The sequence below is a fragment of the Cibotium barometz genome, chromosome 9, assembly GCF_041138505.1.
Source record: "Cibotium barometz isolate CiBa-2024 chromosome 9, ASM4113850v1, whole genome shotgun sequence".
Lineage (NCBI taxonomy): Eukaryota > Viridiplantae > Streptophyta > Polypodiopsida > Cyatheales > Cibotiaceae > Cibotium > Cibotium barometz.
In genome coordinates this window covers 42864201-42891469 of record NC_141054.1, presented here as the reverse complement: position 1 = coordinate 42891469, position 27269 = coordinate 42864201, and the positions used below count along the sequence as shown (strand labels likewise).

Sequence of the window (27269 nt, the reverse complement as noted above, 5' to 3'; positions counted from 1 at the left end):
TTGGCCATTTATTTTCTTAAGGGCTCGTGAAAATGAAAAGCCAAAATACCCCTTTCGTCGACTAAAGGGGTATTTTGGCCTTTCATTTTCATGAGAAAAAAGGGGCCTTTAAATTTTCTTAAGAAAATGAAAGGCCAAAATACCCCTTTCGTCGACGAAAGGCCCCTTTTTCCTCATGAAAATGAAAGGCCAAAATACCCCTTTCGTCGACGAAAGGGGTATTTTGGCCTTTCGTTTTCAATCTTCAAATATTTTGGCCTTTCGTTTTCAATCATCAACTTTTGGCCTCCCGCTCTCTCTCGCTATCTCGCTCTGCCTCTCGCTATCTCGCTCTGCCTCCCACTCTCCCTCTTGCTCTCCCTCGCTCCTGCTCTACCTCGCTCGCTCTCCCTATCTCCCTCTCGCTATCCCTCTCGCTCTACCTCGCTCTCCCTCGCTCTACCTCGCTCTCCCTCTCGCTCTACCTTGCTCTCCCTCTACCTCGCTCGCTCGCTCTCCCTCGCTCCTGCTCTACCTCCCTCGCTCCCGCTCTACCTCCCGCTCCCTCCCTCGCTCGCTCCTGCTTTGCCTCCCTCGCCCTCGCTCGCTCCTGCTTTGCCTCCCCCTCTCTGCCTCCCGCTCTCCCTCCCTCGCTCCTGCTCCCTCCCTCCCTCCCTCCCGCTCTGCCTCCCTTGCCCTCGCTCTGCCTTTCTCCCTCCCTCCCTCCCGATCAGGCGTTCCCCTGGCCGTTCGGTGCATCATGAACTCCTCCCCATGTGCTTGGCGCGACGTCAAGAGGTGCTGACAGAAGGGGTCGTTGCATCTGTGGATGGCGTCTCAACCTGAAACACATAGCGCTTGGGGTTACATGAAATCACAAACGGGTGTCATGGCCACGCAAGTCTGAAGTCCGCACCACCACAAGCAGTGAAAGGTATGCACACGTCGGAACTTGGCTATTGAAGTCTTTTTGTTCGCAATTCCGCTCTCTGTGCTGCTGCTTCGTATCCCTATTGAGTTGGAGTTTTAGGGATATTGCTCTCCGCTTTCTTTTTGCCTTTGGGATCCGCTTCCTCTTCATCTGACGACTCAACATATTCAGAGGGTACTTCCTCTGATTCTTTCTTCTCACTGGTCTCTGAAGATTGCTCTTTTGGGTCAATTTTTGGAGATTGCTCTTTTGGGTCAGGCCCTCTTGTAGACCTTTTTATAATTGGGGGTGGAGCAAGCCCTTTGACCGTTTTCACCTGATGATTTACCTGCTGAATGAGCTCCACTTGAGCAAGTGCCGGCGGAAGTTCATCTACCATCTCGAGGGCATGGTAGGCTATCCTTGTGATGAGCATGGGCCCCGCATTCATGTACTTTTTATTTTTGTCTGAGTTCTTCAGATTTCCTTCCACTAGCTTCTCATATATGTATTCAGGAAGATCACATCGGAAGATATTCTTTTTATACTAAAAGTGTGATTTTCCTCATAAAGTTAAATGATATGTATTCAGGAAAATCATTTTACACAAAATTCATTTAAATGTGGATGTGGATGTACGTCTCATCCACCGTACCGGAAGCTCACCATTTTTAATCGAGCCGAGGCTAGTCAAGACCTCAGCCGACCTTGCTACGCGAGACGTCCTCCATTGACTCTCCGTCAGTAGTTGCAACTTTAACAGTTAGGTCTCCACGACCTTAATCACAAGACGGTCAAAATGCTTCCCCAGCATTCTTGACATAAAACAGCATTTACAACAGTTTACAAATACAGTTTCTATATTAACTCTCATTTTTCCACATTATCCCTCATTAATCCACATTACTTATTCCACATTCCATTTATATATGTACTCATCCAATCACACTATTTTCCATCTCTTCACTTCAGATTCCTTCACATCACATATCATATATTCACATCCATATCCACATCCATAAATCCACATCCACATCCACATTCACATCCATACATCCACATCTACATGCTTACCTCCATTTTCACATCCTCATTTATACATCCACATCCCGTATCCACATTCATACATACACATCCATATCCACATCCATACATCCACACCCACATGCATACATCCACTATCACGTCCTCATTCATACATCCACATCCACATACATACATACATCCACATCCACATTCCCATTCACATCTATACATCCACATCTACATCCACATACATACATACATCCACATCCACATTCCACATTCACATCTATACATCCACATCTACATCCACATTCACATACATCCACATCCACATTCCCATTCACATCTATACATCCACATCTACATCCACATACATACATACATCCACATCCACATTCCACATTCACATCTATGCATCCACATCTACATCCACATTCACATACATCCACATCCACATTCCCATTCACATCTATACATCCACATCTACATCCACATTCACATCTATGCATATACATCTTCATGCATACATCTACATCCATATTCACGTCTATGCATATACATCTTCATGCATACATCCATTTTCACATTCATACATCCACACTCCCATCTCCACATCCACACATCCACATACATACATCCATTTCCACATTCCCATTCATATAACCCCATATGCCTTCACATCTAATCTTTTACATCACATCCATTCTCGCCCTATCACAACCCATATACATCTTATCCTATCACATACACTTCTTACCTCATCCCATACACATCTTAATTCATCTTATCACCTCCTAACTTATTTCATAAGCATCTCATCACCTCTTATCATATCTTATACACCTCTTATCACATCCTATCACATCTCATTTCTATTTATAGAATACCTGAGAATTCTTATATTTGATATAAGATTTCTTTACACATTTATTTATGCATAAATTTCATTTAAGGAGATTAATACTTTCGAAGTAAAAATCAATCTTTTATGCATCTTCCTATGCATAAATTCATTTTAAATGAAAATGACACTTTTGAATTAAAATTCAATCTTTTATGCATCTTCCTATGCATGAATTCAATTTAGATGAGAATGACACTTTTGAATCAATCTTTTATGCATCTTCCTATGCATAAATTCAATTTGGTAGGAATTACACTTTTAGAATAAAAGAATTTCTCTTATGCATCTAAGTTATGCATAAAATCCCTTTATGATGAAAATCACACTTTTAGTATAAAAAGAATATCTTTTATGCATACTTCTATGCATGAAATCCAAATATGATAAAAGTAACACTTTTATAATAAAATAATCAACTCTTATGCATACTTCTATGCATGAAATTCAATTGTGATATAAGTAACACTTTTATAATAAAATAATCAACTTTTATGCATACCTCTATGCATGAAATTCAATTGTGATAAAAGTAACACTTTTGATATAAAAACTTATCCTTTATGCATAATATAAAAATTTAATTTCTCCATGATTACAATGAAATTCTTTCAATTAATCTAGGATGATAATTCCTAGAATATGGTAGGAAGTCCTCTTTTTATGCTTTGAATGAAATTATTTTATGCGTAATTTTTATAAAAATTTTGCCATAGCTCCGCTGCTATGACTGATAAATCTCAATTTTTCTAAGGGATAAAGCTTATCATTAAGGAAATAATTAGAATGGTCTCTAATTGGATCATCAATCCATAATGGATTGAATCATCAATATACATAAACTAAAAGCATAGAAAAAAGCCATTAATTTGGCCTCAAGCATAGCTTAATCTTGGATTAAGGAAAAGCTTTATGAAAAGCTTCATTTGGATTGAGAATGGATCATGAGTATGACCATTTCTTGAGTGAGAGAGAGAAATTACATAAAAACCATTAGAATTAAGCATAAATGAAAATTTATGTAATTCTTAACTATCATTAATCAATTAACTTCAATAGCATTCATCAAATTATGTAACTCTTCACTAACATTCATCAATTAACTTGAATAGCATTCAAAAACCATTCCAACTAAGCTTCTCAAGCTTGAGAGGGGTTGAGAAGAGAGAAACATTGAGAAATTATAGAAAATGATCAAAATTCACTAATTACCTTACAATTTGCTTGATTCTTTGTTCACGGTAGAGGCCCCCAACCAATCAATTGGTTAAGTATGTTGATGGAGCCACTAATGGGGATTGAAGAAAGAGGGAAGCTCCAAAAACTAGTGAATTATTAATGAATTCACAGTTCTTGGCTTAGGTGGAGTAGAGTAACGATGCATAAACAGTATATTTTTTTCAACAAGGGGAGGCTTCTATTTATAGGAAAAATTGAGCTCCTAACCAAACAAACTGATTCTAGAATTTTCCAAGTCAGTTTGGTCACTTTTTGACCATTTTTAGGTCAGTTAAGCTAACTTTTTGGAACTAGACTTGAATGAGGAGAGAGGAGAGATGAAATATCTCAATTTTTATGAGTTTAAAACTCATTCAAGCATGTGAAATATGCACCTCCTTTAAAGAACTCCCCTTCCTTACATATGTGTCAAAATGGAATCATTATACCCAAAATATCTCATATTTTTAATATTGCTCATAGTTTTTTACTAATAAACCTTGTACATTTTCAACTCTTCATCTTATGTGAGCATTTACTCATTTTTGGATACCCAAAATATCTCATATTTTTAATATTGGTCATAGTTTTTTACTAATAAACCTTGTACATTTTCAACTCTTCATCTTATGTGAGCATTTACTCATTTTTGGGTATCTTCTTTTACAAATTGGATTTATCTCCTCTCTACACATGGATTGATGCTATTGGCCCATAGGAACCTTAATTGGACCATAATCCAAAAATTTCTGAAAATCTAGACCCTTAGGCTAAGGTCCTTTATACCCATTTCCAATAAATTCTAATTGCACATTGGAAAGTTCTTTTTGAATTTCTGTTTCAGGGGAACTTATTTTAATAAGATGAGATAATTTTCTATTCAAAAATATTAAAAATCTGAATATTCTCTCTCTAGAATATTTTCTCTCTCTAGGTTAAAACAGTTAGAAACAAGGTCTTTATATTTCTGAAGAGGGATTGATTACAGGGGAAGATACTAGACATCAAAAGGGGGTTGGGGGAAGAATCTTACATTAAAAGGGGGTTGGGGGAGGAATCTTACATTCTACCCCACTTAAAGAACGCGAGATGTCCTCATCTCGCAACTTGGGATAATTTCGCAAGATGCACGAATAAAGATTAACCACCAAGAAAAGTCTCAAAGAGAGTAAGATTCAAGACAAGAACAAGATTTAAACTTTATTCATTCTTGGAACATATACAGTAAAGATAGAAGAACTCTTTACACTTCCATAAGCCCGTCCATCATATGATCACAAAAGCAGCACTCACAAGCTGCGCATGTATAAGGTAACTCATCTATGGGAATAATTCTGTTGGTTATTGCCGCACCTATCTCAGTGGTATGAGGTGATCTAACAAAAGGACCTCTGAGAGGTAAGCCAAAAATAGAGTAAAGGCATATCTTCTCATGAGGAAGAAAACACGCCAGTAAGAAGACCCGCTCAGAAAACCCAAGATGTCTTGATCTCATGACGCAGTAGTATCGGGGACCCAAACCCAAAGCTTCAATAACCATGGCCAAGCCGGCATTGGTACGAAAGTGCTGCTGACCTCAGGGTGTTACCCTAGTTATGTTTTGATAGGTCCGCCATTTGGTCTGAGCTACAGAAGTTCCCAAGTGAGGGAAAAGTGAGCGCTCATACTGTTCTATAAAATCTTTCTTCACAGACTCGCTTGCGTCTTGAAGGTGAGAAATCATCATGGATAAAACTAATTCCTGTTGCCAAGCTATGAAGGAGATTAAGAAGAAGGGAGATCGATGGAAGTAAGATTACTGTGAGCGACAAGTAAAAGTTACCACTTATATAAAGGAAGGAGCTAGCGTAACCTAGAAGCCAACGGTAACTTGCCACTGAAGTTTTACCGTCTTTCCATGATTTGGGTTTGGCACATTTTTCTATAGAAGGCATTAAGAACTTTGAGATGAGGAGATAAAAGAAGCTTGTAGGCTAAGTCACCTACTTTCATTGAATTCAGATAAGGTTCACAATATCTGGGGGATAACTTCTTATACTCCCCAAGAGATAAAGAACTTCTTTTTGGGCCGTACTCGAATGAAAACCAAAATCGTGGTATCCAAAACACCGATTTTCACTTCTGAACTCATTGTTCTGAATCCTTAAAATAGTTGGGACTCCTGAGAAGTATTCTAGGGAAAGGATCTTCCTTTTTTTTTAAAACAGAATCTTTCTTTTATTTTAGAGAGGGAATAATTATAAGATCAAAAGGGAGATTCTTACTCCTGTATACAGGGATTTCATTCACGTGATCACGTTAACCGCGAAGTGGTAATAACACTAGTTAATAACACTCTCACACACTTGTTAATATCATAGATATTCACACAACCGGGAGAAACTTGCTATCCCGGTTTTCCCGGCGGGCTACTAGCTTGGCCCGGCGGGTTACTTATCTAGCCCGGCGGGCCCCGGGGCCTTTTTTTTTGCGCCAAAAACTTGGCTGTTTTGGAGGGACCTATATAAAGGGTTTCCCCTCACTTCCAAATGTGCTTTACCAAAGCACTTGGGTGGCTCACCTCAGGCTAAAAGACACAAGAGGTGAGTATAAATATTCTGGATTTTTGTTTGAAGCTTGTTAATTATATTTTGTATTTTATAAGATTTTGATTGTAAATGGTTTATCGTATTTGTTACGTGGACTAGCAATGTCTCCTCTTGGGTGGTCTACTCGAGTGCCAATTGGTCTGGGTAGGAGCTTCCCTAGAGGAGGGTATAGGTGGTGAGATGTTCGGGACATCATCTCTATCTAGGGATGGATTGCCTCAAATGCATCTCACCAAACGTTTGGTTTCTTTAGGTCGACTAGCAATACCTCCTCTTGGGTGGTCTACTCGAGTGCCATTTGGTCTGGGTAGAAGCTTCTCTAGAGGAGGATATAGGTGGTGAGATGTTCGGGACATCATCTCTATTTAGGGATGGATTGTCTCAAATGCATCTCACCAAACGTTTGGTTTCTTTAGGTCGACTAGCAATACCTCCTCTTGGGTGGTCTACTCGAGTGCCATTTGGTCTGGGTAGGAGCTTCTCTAGAGGAGGATATAGGTGGTGAGATGTTCGGGACATCATCTCTATTTAGGGATGGATTGCCTCAAATGCATCTCACCAAACGTTCGGTTGCATTGGCAAGAAGTGGGTTTTAGACTTTATAATTGCATATTTTAGTTTTACTCAGGCTGTTTTGGATCTCAAATCTTGCATGATTGTTGTTTAGGTGTTACAATGGTTGCTTCTAATTGCGGCACATCAACCCAACGAAGCAACAGACCATTAGAAACTAGTGGAGTTTCCTTGCAACGAGATATGACAGCACAAACTTTGAATGTTGCATCTCAAAGTGGCAAGAGGAGGAGCGGAGGAAAATCACTGGGACCTGAATGGCAATTTGCTTCCAATCTTTCTAGATTTGTCGAATGGAAGTGTAATTTTTGTGGCTTGGTAAAATCTGGGGGTGCTCCCAGAATAAGGGAGCATTTGCTTGGCACTAGCACAAAAAATCCCGGAGGTAAATGCAAGGGTGCAGGAGCTGATGATGCTGCAAAGTGCCTTAGAGCTTTGATAAGTAAACAAGCATCACAAAACAAGAGGCCCAATCTCTGTGCAAGAAATCACCAATCGCCGAATTTGGCAGCATCAAGTGGAGGGATCTCCAACCAAGGAGTGACTCCAACACATACTACTTGCCAAAATGACACCCAAGGTCCAGATGTCTCAATACCGATGGATGCATCTCCTGAGTTTCAGGTGGGTATGTCTCATACCAGACAAACTAATCTAGTTGACAGCTTTCGTGCCACTGCTTTAGAGGATGCTCAACTTGCTTTAGCGAAAGCGATCTTCTTTACTGGTTCTTCATTGTCTATGGTCACGAAAGATTCATGGAAGATGGCTTGGAAGAAGATTGGAGAATATGGACCTGGGTTTTGTCCACCAACTTATCACCACATGCGAAATCAATTACTTGACAAGTGCTATGACAACACACGGGAAAGCGTTCAAAGACTCATAATTGACACCACAAATCAGTCTGGATGCACAATTGTCAGTGATGGTTGGTCGAATGCCCAAAGACGTCCATTGATAAATGTAATGTTGGTATGTCCTCGTGGGGAATGCTTTATCAAAGCTGTTGATAGCTCCGGGGAAATTAAATCTGGTCAATTTATCGCCGATATCATTGGTGATGCTATCGACCAAGTTGGGTCTGAAAATGTGCTTCAAGTGATTATGGATAATGCAGCTAATTGTCGAGCAGCAGGTCGTATGTTGGAATCTCGATTTTCCAATATCTATACATTTGGTTGTAACACTCATAGCCTTAACTTGGTGTTACAAGATTGGTACAAAAATGCTGATACAGAGTGGTTCAAGGAGATTATCGATAGTGCAAGTAAGATTGTCAAATTTGTGCTCAAACGGCAACGTGTTTTAGATATGTATCGTCAACGCATGGAAACTATGCTAAAGTTGCCTTGTGAAACCAGATTTTGCACTAATTTTTATATGCTTCAATCTCTCCTAAGAAATAGGAATGCAGTCATGGAAACCTTTGTGTGTGCTGGCTTCTCTGAGTGGGAGGCTGACCAGTCCGAAAAGGTTAAAGAAAAGGTGAGGTACATGCGATCTTTGATATCGGATCGTAGTTTATGGGAGGAAGCAGCAGATTGTTATCATGTTATGATGCCAGTTATGCTTGCTTTGCGCCAGTTGGATTCTAGATTGCCAAATATCGGGAAGGTTTGGATGGCGTGGTGGTCCATTCAAGAAAGCCTCGCAAACCCAGAGGAGCCCACTAAAACTGTTGTCAAGCATTGGAGTCCTCCATTCACCAGAGCAAGGAGAAATATCTTGGCCAAGTATGTAAGCGCTCGGTGGGTAGGAGCACATAGTCCATTGCATAGTGTTGCATATTGTCTTGACCCAGAATACTGGCATATGGACGTGAATGCCCTAGATGAGGAGGTAATCGATGATTTCTATGATGTTGTGGAGCAATTTTATGAAGATCCATATGAGCAAGCAACAGCGGTAATTGAGCTAACCAAGTATAAATTGAAAGAAGGTAGATTTGCCTTGGAGTTTGTGCAAAATCTTGCTAAGGAACAGCCTGCTTGGAAATGGTGGATGTTGAATGGGGGAAGTGTTCCAACTTTGCGACGCTTAGCTGTGAGAGTGCTTGCGCAATGTGCTTCAAATTCTAGTTCTGAACGTAATTGGAGCAGTTACAAGTATGTGCATTCTATTAGCAGAAATCGTTTATTGAGTGATAGAGCTGAGAAGTTGGTGTATATGTATTGTAATGATAAATTGGTGAAGTCAATTGAGTCAGATGATTACAACGAAGAGATGCCTAAGTGGACATATGACATTACTCAGGATGAGTATGATGCAGAAGAGAATGGAGATGTAGAGCCTAATGTCCCACATACGAGCGATAACTTGTGCTTTATTGAAGAGATAGAAGAAAACTTGCAACCCGATTTTGGTGTTAGTAGAGCCACCCGCAGACGCTCCTCACGTTTGATGTAATCATGTTAGTTTTGACACACTCCAATGTAATCCGTCTTGCAACAACTGGATATCAAACATGTTGGTGAACATTTTAGAGAGAATGGTTTTTAGTCATGTCATGTTAAACTTAGAATACGAAATCATGTTAGTTTTGACACACTCCAATGTAATCCGTCTTGCAACAACTGGATATCAAACATGTTGGTGAACATTTTAGAGAGAATGGTTTTTAGTCATGTCATGTTAAACTTAGAATACGAAATCATGTTAGTTTTGATACACTCCAATGTAATCCGTCTTGCAACAACTGGATATCAAACATGTTGGTGAACATTTTAGAGAGAATGGTTTTTAGTCATGTCATGTTAAACTTAGAATACGAAATCATGTTAGTTTTGACACACTCCAATGTAATCCGTCTTGCAACAACTGGATATCAAACATGTTGGTGATCAATTTAGAGAGTATGGTTTTTAGTCATGTCATGTTAAACTTAGAATACGAAATCATGTTAGTTTTGAGACACTCCAAAGTAATCCGTCTTGCAACAACTGGATATCAAACATGTTAGTGTCAATTTAGAGAGAATGGTTTTTAGTCATGTCATGTTAAACTTAGAATACGAAATCATGTTAGTTTTGACACACTCCAATGTAATCCGTCTTGCAACAACTGGATATCAAACATGTTGGTGATCAATTTAGAGAGTATGGTTTTTAGTCATGTCATGTTAAACTTAGAATACGAAATCATGTTAGTTTTGAGACACTCCAAAGTAATCTGTCTTGCAACAACTGGATATCAAACATGTTAGTGTCAATTTAGAGAGTATGGTTTTTAGTCATGTCATGTTAAACTTAGAATACGAAATCATGTTAGTTTTGACACACTCCAAAGTAATCTGTGTGCATGTGTTTGTGTGTGTGCGAGAGAGAGAGAGAGAGAGAGAGATAGAGAGAGAGCATTGGAAATCTTTTGAACAAAGTTGCCGAATCTTGTTAAATTCCAGGGTTGCATTTAAGAGAGAGATAAGTTTAAATGCGGCTCTAACTCGTCCATGTGTCGTGCATTGGTCAACCGATCATAGTCGGCACCCAATTTAAAACATATATACAAATTTTTGTGAAATTCTTTGCCGCACAAAGCACACGTAGTACTGTTGACCATGTGTTGCAAAAGACAGGTCAAGTGGTACATGTGCCCACATGGGACAGTGTAGTGGCCAGACCATGAGTGAAAGAAACTATAACAAATAGGGCATGGTCCGCCACTTTCGTGCCCATGTAGAGGTGGTTGCTCCAAACTATTCGGGTGTTCAAATGCCGTCATAGGAGAGTTTGCATGGCCTTGCTCCTCCATTTGCGTTATGCGTCTCTTCAAGAGCTTGTTCTCTCTTAGTATATCTCTAGCGCTTGAACTTTCAGGTGCTTGCCCGCGCTCTGGTGCTGCTTCCGTCTGTTGAGGGCCTTGGGTGCCTCTAATTTGGTTGATTTGAGTTTGAAGCTCATCAACCGTGTGATGAACTTCCATTGAGGCTCCAAGAATGGCCAGTTGCAACTCATCTCGAGGCATAGTGATTGACTCACTCCGAATGTCTTCCACATGTAGATGAGGAGGTTGAGAGCTAAAGTCTACAACTGAATTCTGCACAAATTGTGCATATAGCATTTTAGCAAACCAGAGGGGACAGTCACCGTGATGCATGGGTTGGGCCATGACATCCACAAAAATGCGCTCCGCATGCTCGATAATTAAAGGAACACTACATTGTGTTAGCTTCAAGCGCCCTTTTTTTATGGCATCATTGGAGACATCAGGCCAGATGCTCTTGACCATCTCTTTGGACACATTCTTATTTACTTGGGCATACTGTAATCCATGGGCCGGTGCCCATTTGGAGGTGCGTCCGGCAATACGTGCCGCATCATTCACAGTGCCAGTGCCCGAGATTTGCTTTAAGCGTTCAAATGCCTTCTTTGCGGCTTCATTATTATCAGCCATCTGAGAAAAAGTATGTATACACTTTAAGTTTATAGAATCAATGTTAATTTAGGAATAGCTTTAAAGTTATTTTCAGATGTTAGGTATAAGTTTATAAAATCAATGTTTATTTACTGCAAACTTGTTATTTTCAAATACTGAGAGAGAGAGAGAGAGAGAGAGAGAGAGAGAGAGAGAGAGAGAGAGAGAGAATTGGGATCAAAATAATATTTAACAATTGGGACCAAAATAGTGTCAGTCGATTAAAGGCAGGTCATGGAATAGATAGCCAACCAAAACATATCATTTACAAGAGGCTTTAAAATAAGTGTGGTGTCATCTCAGATAGTGGACGTAAGCATGCAGCAGGTGACACTTCCAAATTCTTCAATTGCTCCTCAAAATCTGCCATGGTCTTCCTATCTTCCTTTGATGGCGTCATATAGGCAGCCGTCCATTCCTTAATCAAATTTGTGTGGATGGCAGTTTTACCCACCCACGGCACTTTGGTCATTTCTGCAAACTCAGCACAAAATAATGTAAACTTTTCAATCACCCAAGCCAAGCAGAAGACATCTGATGCATTGCTCCATGGACAAGGGGACCTTACATCTGCGAGCTCAGGGGCTCTCCAGGGACGTTGATCGTGCTCTGCTTTGTTGGCGATATTTGTGGGTTTGAACTCAATCCCATCCCTCAATGCAAGACCCCAGTCAATGATGCCTACCCGTGGCACCCCTTCTTTGGTGAAATCTATCATTATATTCCAGGGGTGGCAATCATTGTGGATGATCCCTTCAGCATGTGCAAAGGCCATGGTATTCACAAGGGCACAGATAAGCTCGGGAGCATGAAAAATAAAAGACTTGTATCGCTCCATTTCATGAGGAGCCACTTGTTTTTTCTTGTATCTGTTGCCTTTGCCTGCAGCAAGCATGGAACTGAGGGTCCCCTTAGGAGGCGGAACACACTCCATTATATCTCCAAGACTTCCCCCATTAAAGAGGGGGAAGAGCAGTATCCATGGCTCCTTCCTTGTGTGCCCAATGGCGCGCACTATGCCCCTGTGGGTTAGGTCGATTGAAGCCTCCTGAGCAAAAGACTTCAATTGAGCCCTTCGACTACCAAGGAATTGCTTTGCACAATAAGAAATGCCTTCTGGAAACCAGGAGACACCTTGAATATGGCATTTATGTACAACGCCGTACGATCCAGAGCCCATCTTCTTTTCTGTGATGATGGCCTCTGCAGGCAACCCAATTGTCATGCTGCAGTTAGTATTATGCTTTGTGCGCTGCAAGTGGGTGCCTTTAGAGACCTCACGTGCACCAGATGATAAATCTTCTTGTTCATCAGCAGGCCGGTCCAGCTCTTTGCGAGCTCTCTTGCTCAGGATAGCTTGGGTGTCTATGGCCTTTGCACGCTTGGACCTCTCTTTCTCTACCTTCCATTTTGTGTGGAAGTGCTCCAGCTTGGATTCATTTGTTTCCGCTGGTCTGTCGTCACCTAGGTCAACAGCGCATCTAGGCATGTTGCCCACAATGCTAGTAACAAAATGCTTGATGGCTGCTCCATCAGCACTCACATGGATATTTTTCACTGCGCGGACAACCTCACCTAATATTTGCTCAAATCGATTCCTATCAGACACAATACCCTCGATGTGATTAGGTGACAAGCAACTAATGAAGGTAACGAGTTTGATACGAATTGATTTCTTGATTTCAGGAGTAAGTGCAAGCGTCGCCATCAATCTGCACAATATAATTGACAAATAGTTGCAACATTTATAACCACAAAAAATGCTATTTGTAAGCTAACTAAGAGATTTCTACATCCAACACACTTATGACTCATGTCATGCAAACTAAATAATCACATTCATCGTCAAAAAAAAACACAAAACACAAGTTTACGACTTAACTTGACGTCAGTAGACCTAGTCAGTATACCGACCATCTGCAGATATCGCATTAAGATGAAAACTATGGCACAAGTTAAATGCTTTGACACATCGTCAGCAGACCTAGTCAGTATACCGACCATCTGCAGATGACTATCAAACCAAATAACAAAAACAAACTTCACCACATAGCTTGGTGTCAGCAGACCTAGTCAGTAAACCGACCATCTGCAGATACCGTACTAAGTAGCAAAGCATCACACATGTCAAATGCTACGAGCGCACATCAGCAGACCTAGCCAGTAAACCGGCCATCTGCAGCGGGCTCTCAAAGCATTTAACAAAAACAAAGCCGCATTGTAACTTGGTAACTGCAAACCTAGTCAGTAAACCGACCATTTGCAGATACCGTGCCACAACGAAAACTTCTACATAAGTTAAATATTAAGAGTGCACATCAGCAGACCTAGCCAATCGCTCGGCCATCTGCAGCGGGCCTCTTAACATTTAACGACACATGCACATGCATCACAAACAACGTTAAACTTAAGCGTATGCAAAAAATTAAATGACACCAACACTTTCAACTTAAAAATTACCTCAAATTGATCACACTAGCACCACTGACACCAAGTACAAGGAAGATTCTGTGAACAGTGACCCCCTGGACCACCCTTTTATACTACAATATAGCCCGCCGGGTCGGGAGGCGGGCCCGACGGGCTTCTGCGCGCCCGGCGGGCCCGGCGGTCCAGACTTGTAGCCCGGTGGGCCAATTGTGGGTTACCAGGTCATCCCACCCTCTAGGATTTGAGAACTGTGAATTTTGTGAACATTGAGATTTGTGAACAATAGCTGTGATCACAAGAAAAAAGGCTGTGATCACATGAATATGAAATCCCTGCCTGTATACTTCAAAGGCTGGGGAGGAATCTTACACATTGGGTGTCATTATTTGTGCTATTGGTGCGAAATACAATAGTTATTGTGCAAATGTTGCAAGAACATATTTGATTGATGGAGACCCAGTTCAATCAAAGGCTTAGAAGGCACTTCAGAAAGCCCACAAAGCTGCCATGAATGCTTTAAAATGTGGAAATCCTGCTTCATCTACTTACAAAGCAGCATTATATGTTATGGAAAGGGAAGGGCGGGAGTTCTTGCCCCATTAACTAAAATCTCTGGCAGCACAGGTATTGGCATTGAATTCAGGGAATCTGGCCTAAGCCTGAATTCCAAGAATGATAGGATTCTAAAGGCAGCTATGGTATTCAATGTTAGTTTAAAAATGCAAAATTTACAGACATAGAGCTCATAGGACCCCAAGACAGAACTTTTTTTTGCCTGCTGACAGATACTATAGTCATAAAAGAGAAAGGTCTTGAGAGTGCAACTTCAAATTGTTCAAAATCTTACGATGATATTGTGTCTTCTTTCAAAGATGAGAAAGAGGAGGAGCAGGAGAAGCCAAAATCAAAGCTAAATCTGCCATCGAGTAATGGAGCTAATGCCCAATTTTTGAAAGCAACTTTGCACCCTGACAATCAACAAATGACAAAGGAAGAGGTGTGCAAGCAGCATCAAGCGGAGCTTGCTCAACAAAAGAATGAAGAGACTGTTAGGAGGCTGCTGGCTTCTGGGGGTCTGGGCCAAGGAGACGAGCAGGGTGTGGTCAGGGACCACTGGAGATTTAGTGGCCTATCGGAATCTAGATGATATTCCTTTCTCAAAAGAACTAATGATTCAGATAGATCAAAAGAACAAGTCAATTTTGCTGCCAATTTATGGTTTAATGGATCCCTTTCACATAGCTACTGTAAAGAGTGTTACCAGCCAATAGGATGGAGGCCACTCCTTCATTCGAATGATTTTCAATGTGCCTGGTGCTGGTTATTCTACCAATTGACTTGGCATCACAGAAGTTACTCGGTGCAATTTACTGGAAGGAAGTTTCCTTCCGATCCAGTGATGTGAGACACACTAACCAAGTAGTCCAGCTGATTAAGACGTTGCGTCGCCAAGTTGCTTTGAGGGAATCAGAGAAGGTAGAGAGGGCCATGCTAGTGACACAAGAAAAACTATAACTTATGAAAGCAAAACCTATAAGACTATCAGATTTATGGATTAGGCAAGGGGCGCAAGTTGAGTGGTACATTAGAGGCACACACCAATGGTTTTAGGTATTCAACCATGATAGCTGACGAGAAAGTTGATGTTACGTACAGGAACATCAAGCATGCTTTTTTTCAACCTGTAGAGAAGGAAATGATTACCCTGCTGCACTTTCACTTGCATAATTTTATCATGATTGGGAACAAGAAGACCAAGGATGTGCAGTTTTTTGTGGAGACCAAGGATGTGGTGCAGACCTTAGGTGGTGGAAGATGTAGCACTTATGACCCTGATGAGATCGAAGAAAAGCAGCAGGAGAAAGGGATAGAGAAAAAAAATACGAAGTTCAAAATTTTTGTGAAGAGAGTTTCAGAGTTGTTACCTCAAAGCCGTTGCTAGCTCAACGTCTCTCTCTCCTCTGCAGTTGCATAGGCCTTGCAATCTCATCATGGATTTGGTTCCCCTTGTCTTTGATCATGGCACATGCTTTCAAGATAGTGTGCAAGGCTCCACTGACTGGCCCAGCCCACCCCACAACAAGGGGAATCATGATCCCCTTTCTTAACCCTAGAATGTACGGGTGCAAATCACCCAGCCCTTGCGCAATGTACTAAAATGTCGAATATTCAATAGTAGCCAGGTTATGACTGCAGCTTAGCAACCACATCTCCACAAACGCTAGCTGAGCTTGCTGAAAACCCTTATTCTCAGAGCATTGATGCGTCACAGAGTGCACCCTGACCATATTTGTCCCTTTCGTGGGCACCTTTCTACTATTGATGTGTGGCTCAGAGAGAAGTGTGGCGATGTTCTTTCTACTATTGATGAGCAACATTAGTCGGGCACAAGAGAAAGGAGGCCTTTGCCCAACCCTCTCTTCTTTCAATGTACAGGCATATGCATATTTGCACTGGCTCATCGATGTGAACTGATCTCTGCTTTAAAAAATCTGAGTCCAATTGTGATAAGAGTAGGCCTTGTGCACGATTCCCACACTTTGGCTAGAGTAGTAGGGATGGTGAAGTGGGTAGGGTCTCTGTAGAGGTACTGTTTCTGCATGAGGGATCGTCAAGAATGTCATCCTGACTTTTGTAGTTGAGATGCACTGAAGCTACTGCCGAGCTGCTTAGCTTCTCCTAGATCAAGAATAACACCTCTTTTGTGAGAAGCACACACATAGAGGAGACAAACAGGAGAACTTCTCTCCATGGCAGTTGCACATTTCTCGCCCTAGATTTGTTTTTGCTTGCTCCGCATGACCTTCTTGTACATATCTTGCAACCAGTGCACTCCAAGAGATAACATTCCAAGAAGGCAGCCTGCAAACAGTAATCGCGCACCGCATTTGGCATACATGTCCACTAGATTGCAGAGCACAATGTCATTCTGCAGCAAGCCCTTCCTTGAAATCTCATCATGGATTTGTTTTCACTTGTCAATTGCTTGATCATGGCACAATGTCTGGATGCACATGCTTATCAACTGGTCCGATTGTGGCTCATGCTTTCAACATGCATGTGAAGGTCATTTCATTTGGAAGGTTGCATCTCTTCAGAACAGTCAAGTGCTTGCTTGGCATGACCCTCTTGTGCATATCCTGCAATCCGTGCCCTCCAAGAGACAACATCCAGAGAAGGTAGCCGGTTGAACACTTGTCGCACCTTTGAAACATGACCACACTTGGCATACATGTCTATGAGAGCATTGCCAACAGAGGTGAGATACATAAACAACATAGATGAGACACGATACATCCAACTTCATTTGTAGTCCACAAAGGTAGATACATAAACAACGTAGGTGAAACAACGTAGGTGAGACAAGATACATTTAACTCCATAAGGTAGATACACAAAAAGGTGGTTCAAAAATACTCTGTTACAATCCATTTCAGATTTTGGACATAAAACTCATCGACACTACTTTCTCGCCCTGGATTTGTTTTTGCTTGCTCCGCATGACTTTCTTGTACATATCTTGAAACCAGTGCACTCCAAGAGATAACATTCCAAGAAGGTAGCCTGCCAAAGAGTAATCGCGCACCGCATTTGGCATACATATCCACTAGATTGCAGAGCACAATGTTGTTTTGCAGCAACCCCTGCCTTGAAATCTCGTCATGGATTTGTTTTCACTTGTCAGTTGCTTGATCATGGCACAATGTCTAGATGCACATGCTTGTCAACTAGTCCGATTGTGGCTCATGCTTTCAACATGCATGTGAAGGTCATTTCATTTGGAAGGTTGCATCTCTTCAGAACAGTCAAATGCTTGCTCGGCATGACCCTCTTGTGCATATCCTGCAATCCGTGCCCTCCAAGAGACAACATCCAGAGAAGGTAGCCGGTTGAACACTTGTCGCGCCTTTGAAACATGACCGCACTTGGCATACATGACCGCACTTGGCATACATGTCTACGAGAGCATTGCCAACAGAGGTGAGATACATAAACAACATAGATGAGACATGATACATCCAACTTCATTTGTAGTCCACAAAGGTAGATACATAAACAACGTAGGTGAGACAAGATACATTTAACTCCATAAGGTAGATACACAAAAAGGTTGTTCAAAAATACTCTGTTACAGTCCATTTCAGATTTTGGACATAAACCTCATCGACACTACTTTCTCTTCTACCGTACTAAATTATGAGATCGAAAGGATAGCTACAAAAAATGTATATACAAAACGTTTTTCTACAACCTATTAACTGAATGTAGCTACAAAACGTAGATACAAAATGTAGCTACAACCTATTAACTGAATGTAGCTACAAAACGTAGATACAAAATGTGTTTCTAGCATTGATAATGCCAATGCCTTAAGCACCTTCACTTCTCATGTTTAAGGTAGTTTTCGCTACAATCCACACGCTGATGCATATATCAAAAACTTAATATTCAATCCAACTTTGTAGTTTGCACAAAACCTCATCAAAAAACTCTAATCTTGGTTTAGACAGCCATGTAACAACAAAAAGTTATGTTCCTGCAAAAAAACCATAAGAGACCAACAGGTTACATCAAACAAGAAATATGTTGTAAATGTAGCTAAAAAACACAAACTCTTTTGCTTTTACATAGTAGGATTTAGTAAAGAAGACATGATGTACCTGCTAAATGCTCCTAATGGTCCTTCACAAACTCAGTGAAAACCTTCCAACCGTTTTCGTCAAGTTCGTACTTATTCTTGTTACAATCATATGTGAGATTTGCTAGAGCAATGACGCTTTCTATATTTATCATTTCAAGGTCAATCAAATCATATGTAAAGCATCTGGTTCCTTTTGCTTTTTGATACCATCCTAGTTGAACCTCCACTCCTGAAGGCCTATCAGAGAGGCTGAACCCTCTCTTGGGTGGTTGCAAGATCAGGGTGCCCAGTTTTGTCCACTCAGGCACCCTGTAGACAGTAAAAAAACAAGCATTTGTTTACCTTTAGTGGCTAATCTCTCCTAGTAAATGAAGGAATTTTGTTTCAAGTTCTTTTGTTGGAACATCATATTCAAAGTTGGAAATATAGTTGCATAGTTTGATTAAGCATTAGATAGTCAAAAGTCCTCATTTTCTTAGGTACAAAGTCAATGTATACATCCTGTCCCAAATTTGAACTGATTCCATAAAATGCTAATATCTTTTACATATAAACTCATATGAGATTTCCACTTTGTACCTTAGATCTTCACATAATATGGAGCTTAACTTGATTTTTCGAGAAAATTTTAAGATATTTGTCTATTTTCTTTAAATATTTCAAGGTCTTCAAAGTGTTATAATATACGCCACTTTTTGTACCCACAATAGCTACCACTTAAAATCCTCAATCTTATAGATCAAAAGAGTGGGTAGATACTGAGACATTAGTAGAATGTGGTGGTTAGTAAAAATTACAAATCCAATGGTTGGATTTTTAATGATCTCTTTTTCAAGATTCTTCCAGACTATCAGAAGGCCTGCAAATATTAATAATCTAACTAGTAAAATTACATTTTTATGTGAATCAACTAAAACCTATAGGGACTAGTGTACTTGTAATGGTGCATCTATGGAAAAATAAATTGGATCACTCTAAGTATGGAAAGATCATTTGTTTATCATTTCATCATATTTTTGATTAATTTTGATTAATTAGACTAATTTATATTAATTTAAGTTATATTGGGTTAATTTAAGGACAAGCGTATTTTCTATTATTTGCTTGATCTCATTTTAAGTACCTTGCCCCCCAAAATTTGCTCTCCAAGCATTGTCCCAGTCCAGCATAAACTGGATAAAACTGGACACCCTGATCTTACAACAACCCTCTTGTACTCCACATATGCACCACCAACCTTTCTTCTCATCTTTTGAACTCGACCTAAGTACCATACGCTTTTTGTTTTCTTCTTACTTTTTGAGGAGCTTGGCTTGCATGACCGCGTGATCTTCCCATTGGTGTTCTCTTCTTGGAAGTATACCGCACAATCGCAACCAATGCCAAACAAATTTTCATTTGTCCCTTTATGACATTTTTCTTCCTTAGAGTAGTACACTCCTTGTCGAACCCTTGTCAGCCTATCTTTTGACAATGTGGGATTGCCATTCAATTGACTTACCGATGTGGACTTGAAAATTAACTTGTTCTCAAACTCTACAACCGGGCTAACTTCTTCTTTTTCATCCAAAACAAAATCCACGGCATGTCATATCTCACTAATAGAGACATCCTCATCCTCATCTGCTTCTTGATCTGTTGTAGGAGCCTCTTCATCTGTATGAGAGTCTTGGAAATCTGAGTTTGCATAGGCATCAAAAAATCCATCGAACCAGGGTTGCGACCACCATCTCATGTCTTGTGTACCTTTTGGCTTCATATGTAGGCGTTCATAAATCTGTTGAGCACTATGTAATCCCCTCTGTAAGGCACTAATGATCATCTCATTGGTAGAAACACAATCATAGTCACCTAGATTGGCTTCCTGCACATCCTCTTTGAGATTTAACTCCCTCCATACATGCTCTTGCTTCTTGTGAGCTCTTGTAAATGACAAACCCTCTTCCTTGCATTCGAAATGTGCTATCCTATTCAAAATCCCAATACTGTGCAGCATGTCCATCAAGTCATAAGTGCGCTCTTGCCCAACCATGCTCCCAATTTTACTAAAGAAGATTTCAGCTACATCTGTACCGGTGAGATGTAAAGGACACTTCAAGCCTGGGTGAAAATCTCTGAAATATTTGATTAACAACACTACAAAGTGGCATGAGATTTGCACATCCAAGAATGCCTCCTTGGTGATAAAGTTGGTGCTTAGAGTATATGTGTTGTGCTGTACAATCCAAGATCTCCAAATTTGGAAGAAGAAAGCCACTTTGGCTGCTAAATGAACTCTCTCTAACAAGCTCAAGTGCGGAGACAAGAAAATATCAATGTAGTCTCCAGCAACTTCAAGATAGGCTTGTGTCCTTGGCATACTCCACTCTTTTCTCTGCAACCCATTATTTGAAAGCTCTCCCAAACACCATTGTACTTGTCTACTACATATTCTTTGAGTTGCAGCCCAATTTTGCCGATCATCTCGTCTAATGTCTCCTTCTCTAAGCATGTGCTTGTCAACAGAAAAAGAATCATACACAATGATAACATGGTTCAAAGTCACCCAAACATCACCAAGAGCCAATTGACGCTTTGGTTTATCGAGAACATTGACTAGCTTCTTTCCATTGTGTACAAAGTCTTGATCATGTATGCCTGAGACATCCCCATTTGACACTTTGGCTGAAAGAACCCATCCATCCCATCCAATTCCATATCTCACGCCCTTCTTGTCAACATAATCAGCAAGCATCAACTTTCTTCGACGGCTATCTCCATCTGAGGCATGCCCAATAATTGGACCCACTGTAGCCTTAAGCTTTTCATCCCATAAGCTCAAAATTTCAGTCCATTGTCTCTGTACAAAACATGCATCAAAGCGATTGCAAGTACAGTGGGCTGCCATAACCAAGCATGGTAACGCTTCATGCAACGAATTTGCAACAAAAACTCTTGCGTAACCACCAATGATACGAGTCTCAAATGCATCAACAATCACATTATAACCTTCCTTTCCTTCTCCAACTTTGATCGTGCAAGCAGTCATGCAACACTCATGGTTCCCTAATTTGAGCCCATCAAATCCAACAAGCGTATCATCCTTCGGATTCCACCTACAACCAAAAGAACAATGTATAGGAGATGCATGAGCTGATGATTGTAAGCCTTGTGCAAGTCAAAACAGAAACTTAGAGTTTGTTATGTTTACCTGATACGCTTTTTTATGGCAGTCTCATCTTCCACTAAGATGAAGGGAATCTGTGATGCAATCCCGTGTTTTTCTTTCTCCTTCTGATAAATTTCAGCGATTGCATCAAAAACATAGCCATGTATGCCTGAGATAAACTGTGTGGCAAGTCTTTGCCCTCTCTTTGTAGTTGACAATGAAGGGCCGTTAAGATTGACACTTAGGAAATCGTGCAACCTTGGTCCACCCCACATCTTTGCAACCTCAAACATAGCCTTGGTGTTTTCACTGTATCTTCGTCCTCTATTTGACCTCAATAAATTTGTAGCTACATCCTGTAAGAAGTCCCATAAGAGGCAGGTTTACCACCAAACTTTCCTAGTCTATGGGATTCTACTATATTGCTACAAAATCTCTGTAAATCCTTTCGGTTAAGAGACTCCATGCTTGCTTCTCTTAAAGTTCGTATCCTCACTGAAAGCACTGCAATTTGAGATTTGGCCCACCATAGTTCGACAGTGAGATCTCTTGCATGTTTTTTGGCCATTATAGCTGTTTGTCTAAGCTCTGTTCTAGTGAGAAAATCTAATCTTCTTCCACCATCAGCTCCCCTATTGCCTCTCTTCTTATCGACAGTCTTCTCTCTGTACAATCTCATCCTAAAATCATGGAGCTTTGATATCCCTTTGCAGTGGCTAAATGAAAAGGCTTCAAATGGTTGTCCATTACTAGAAGCACGTAGACAACTAATGTGACGAAAGCATCGATCTATGTGAAAGGTAGAAGTTCCATCATGCCTTACTATAAGGCTCTGTAAACCAAAACTTACCAGCACATTGTCATCCAACAAGGGCTTTATGCAAACATTCTTGTTGTTCACTTTAATCTCATGATTCCACAAACCCCAACATAATAAATTTAGACTTGTTAAAGAAGTTTCACCTTCTTCATGGTTATTGAGAGAAGAGGAGCCACCCATAGTAGTTGAGCTTGCAATTTTTGAAGAAACCACAAAATTACTAAGTGATATTTGCTTTGGATCGTGTTTCTTCTCCTTTCAAGGATGCCCGCGTAATCCCATGAACAATGGCTTGGACCTTTCCTTCTCTTTTGCAACTGCCTTGTTATGGGTATTGGACTTTGTGTGCTCGGTAAGAACTGTATGCAAATCAGATTTTGGAGGACATAAGGGCAACCATGCATCATCGTACTTTCATCTCACTCGAACAAAGCTCTTGTCTTTCAAATCATGTAGTGTCACTTCTACGACCTCAAAATCCTAGCCTATGTACACACAAGACATGATTAAAAAAAGTTATAAAATTGAAACTCTATTCTAAAGACATATTGAACTTATGAACAGAACTTAACAGTAATACCTTCATTTGTTGCCATATAAGAATGCAATTTCTCTATTGAAGCCTCTATGACTTGTCTATCACCCTCTTCATGCTCAGTGACTCCATGGTCCATAGCTTCTTTTCGAAGCCCACGAAAAGCCATGTAATTCTTCTCATGTTTTTTGCTCTCCAATATGTGGGTCCTCATGAAGTTAGCGAAGCAATTATAAGCACCTTTTTTCCCTTCTACCGAGACTTTTCCATATAAAGAACCACATTCATGACACCATATTCGTACACGGGGCTACCCATCAAAGTCTTCTGTATGCAACTCAAACCTATCATCCCTTGGGATATTCATTACTTTCAGCTTTGATCTTGTTCTATCGCATTCTTGTTGCCAATGCTCTAGAACACTTGCGCTCAATAATGTACTAGAAATCCTTGAACATGGGTTGCTTTGAGTATCATGATTTTCTTCAACGTTTGCTTGAATGCATTGTCTCTTACTCGGAGAAGATGTCCCTTCTACATTAGTGGCACTCCTCTTGATCCGGACTAGAAGTCTATCATCTAGTGTCCAATGCTCTTCTTGTCTCTTGTTCCAGATATACTTATCATCATCTATGAACTCAAAGACTCCACACAAAATCTCATCACCCTCAAATTATCTCTTCTCCAGCTTGAGAAAAAGTGGGCCTAAGTGTATCTTGTCTCACCCTCACAAATCCTAGTTGCTCCTCATTATCATCGTTGATCACTTGAATCTTGTAGGAAGATCCCATGGCGCCCAAAGTGTATTCAAATAAGATCGCACTTAATACCTACATAGCACAAAAATTGATCAAATAAGAGGATTACTTGGTCCATGCATAAAACCAATTTATCATAGCAAAAGAAGAGATATCATTATGATCATCTTGCAAGGACATACATTCTAACATTGTCCCTATCAAATATTATTCATACTCCAATCATACACTGAGAAAGAATATTTGAATAATTTTGAGCTTCTATGATTTTCTCTCTCACCACATGGAAATACATTTCCCTCTCTCCATGAACCTTCCACAACCCCTCATCAAAGTGCATTTTGTAGGTAGAAGCTTCTTGACATAAGAAGACTTGTAAAGCTTTATTTTAGAATTGACTCTCTAAAGAATCATTAGAGAACTTGTAAAGCTTTATTAAGAATTGACTCTCTAAAGAATCATTAGAGAAGAAACTAGGCATGCATGTAGGCACTTACCAACCTACTCCATGTCATATGAGCTCACATGTCACCAAAATCTCACACCCTCTCTAAAATGGATTTTATCTAAGCAAAGGTGAACCCCATAGCAAAGTTCAAAAACACTTCTTATCACAGGACTATCTAATGAGCTATGCTTTTTTGGTTATATGTAGACATCTATCACTCTCCTACAAACAAGTAGCTCCCATCCTTTGAAAACCCACACTATGCTTACTTATAAATCTAAAAAGAAATGGCATTGCATTGTACAAGGAAAATAAACTTACAAGAAAATAGAAGAATCTCTGAGGATTAGCAATATATTCAATCCACTTCACTTCCAATGCCACTTTAATAAGCCCACAAGGTTAACTCCTGTGATTCATGATTAGCAGGATTAGTAGATGAAAAAAGCCCAAAACAGCATAATATACATATTAGTTAAAGCTACATCTAATAAAAATTAATAAAAATTGATTCTTCTTCATAACAGCTTGAAAGAAGCCTTATATCATATTGAGTATTAGTAGAGAGGCTTTGAAAATTACATGAAACCTCAGCCTAATCTTATTTCCTTACAAGGAGCCTCATATTGAGTATTAGAGAGGCTTTGAAATTTACATGAAACCTTAGCCTAATCTTAATATTTTCTTACAGCATATTTAAGGAAGAGAAAAGGCTAAATCAAAATAACTACCATGTGCACCTGTGTGAGTTTGGCATTGAAACCTCAGCCTAATCTTATTTTCTTATAAGAAGCCTCATATTGAGTATTAGAGAGGCTTCACCTATGTGAGTTTGGCATTGACAGAGCAAAGACCTACAAAATATGCACCTGTGTCAGCTTGGCATTGACAAAGCCTTCGCTGTAGGCACCTTCAGCGGGGGCGAGCTGTTCTTGATGGCGATGACCTCGTTCTTGTACCACATAAGAAGCACGTCCTCGCCGTCCTGCCATACAAGCCTCCGCTCCCCTCTGGGAAGTGCGGCCAAAGGGATCACAGGCACCCAACTGCCGCCCTCTGCTTCCTCCTCTATGGAAACCGAGACCTATCCTGCGCTATACTGTGCCAACAACAGCGACGCCTTGTGGTGGCGCCGCTTGAAACATGCGGCAAGCGGCGGAGAGAAACTCAGAGAAAGTGGCCGCTCATGCCGCACCAACTTTACCTTCCCTTCAGAAAATGGGGTCAATGATGATAATGAAGAAGCGATGGCCTGACGAGATGGAATCGCCCATTAAAAGACCCAATGATTCAAAAACAAGGCCAAATAAGAAGCTCACGTTAAAATTAAAAATAAGAAGAAGCTGAGCTTTTATTGAGGGTGGGCCTCAAGGATTTGAATTCACAACATTTGGCATGCTAAAATTTTTACCTTTATCATCTATGCCACTCTTCCTACATTCTACTTGTGTCATTCTAGGTGATTGACAGCATATATAAATATAAAATACTCTTCTGTAAATAGAATGCCTAGGAGAAATCAGCCTCCCTCTGTAAATAAAATTCTGTGAGTCCATCCTAATAAATAATGCCTTATGTTGATTGCACGTGATAGACACTTTTACATGTTAGTGACCCCCCCGAGACCTTGCTGGTCCTCAACGGATGAGTCCATGGCTCTTTTATATGGATCCCTTGATTGATCTTGCCGATCTTCAACAGAGATTCTATTTTGATATGTGAATATATTGCCGGTTACTATGAGCTAGGAACTATCAAAAAGGCCCCTAAGTGGACAGGTGAATATATTGTCGGTTACTATAAGCTAGGAACTATCGAAAAGGCCCATGAGTGGATAGGTGGTGAACGTTCTGGTTGCCAATGATGCCATAGGTACACCGATGAAGGAATGATTGGAAATAAGGATTCAACCGGAGATTTTGACGATTACGATCAATAACACAATGGTTTCATTAAAAGATTGTTTTTTAGAAGATACTGATTCTATGAAAAAAGACAATTTCATATTGGGTGTGTAAGTAGTGTGACCAGTTTTAAGTTTGCATGAGTCTCTTGCTAAGAGGCCTCGGAACTGTTTCCCTGGTACCCAAGATAAAACCTAACCAAATTCCTAATTGGATCCCATCACTACAGTGGTTGGGCGGCTGGCTAACCCATGGGACTGGATGGAGTAAGGCTGGACTAATGGATCCCTAAATTGAGACTCAATTCTATTCTGTTTTGATAAATGAAGTAAATCCCGGACAAAAATTGTTCTATGGAGGAAAAGAATCAATGGCTGTGCCTCTCAATGAGGAAAAAAGTGTTGGTCTCTATGATCCAAGTACAATCTTTTCCCTGATCTGACTATGGGACTTATGGGTTCAGTCAGATCAGTTCAGTTAGTTAAGGCTTTTGACTACGTTAGAGAAAAGTTATCCTAGAGGAATCGCCCCTGCTTTCTGGGCAAGGGAAGTTTTTTTTCAGGTTCGGTTTTGGAAGAACCGATGGATTAGACTCTTGTGCGGATATCCGTGTGGACGAGGCCCCGAGTGTGGGACCCTGCCCCGTGCAAGAAGTGCTACTTCCGTTGGCACCCTTGAATTCATTGCGCCGTGGGGATAGGGACCTCACAGCTGGTATCAGAGCGAATTGGCTAATGAGGATCAACCGAGAAGCCAAAAATGTTAAAAATTTATAAAGAAGCAGTAAAAGGTTGTAATTGTGTGATAAAATTCATACAATTTGATATTCAAACTGAAATTCCTAGATTGGTAATTGGGTCTTCAGATGGAAGTACCGCAATTGTATGGAATCCCTGACTTGCTTAAGGCCTAGACATGATGGTATTTACCTTATAATTCCAAGGACCGTGACTACCCGTATACATCGAGGGTATAA

General features: G+C 40.4%; 1 pseudogene; it reads left to right on the top strand.

The window, feature by feature from the left end:
- The first annotated feature begins 5572 nt into the window (after nucleotides 1-5572).
- On the top strand, nucleotides 5573-15980 carry LOC147635604 (FACT complex subunit SPT16-like; annotated as a pseudogene).
- The last annotated feature ends 11289 nt before the right edge of the window (nucleotides 15981-27269 follow it).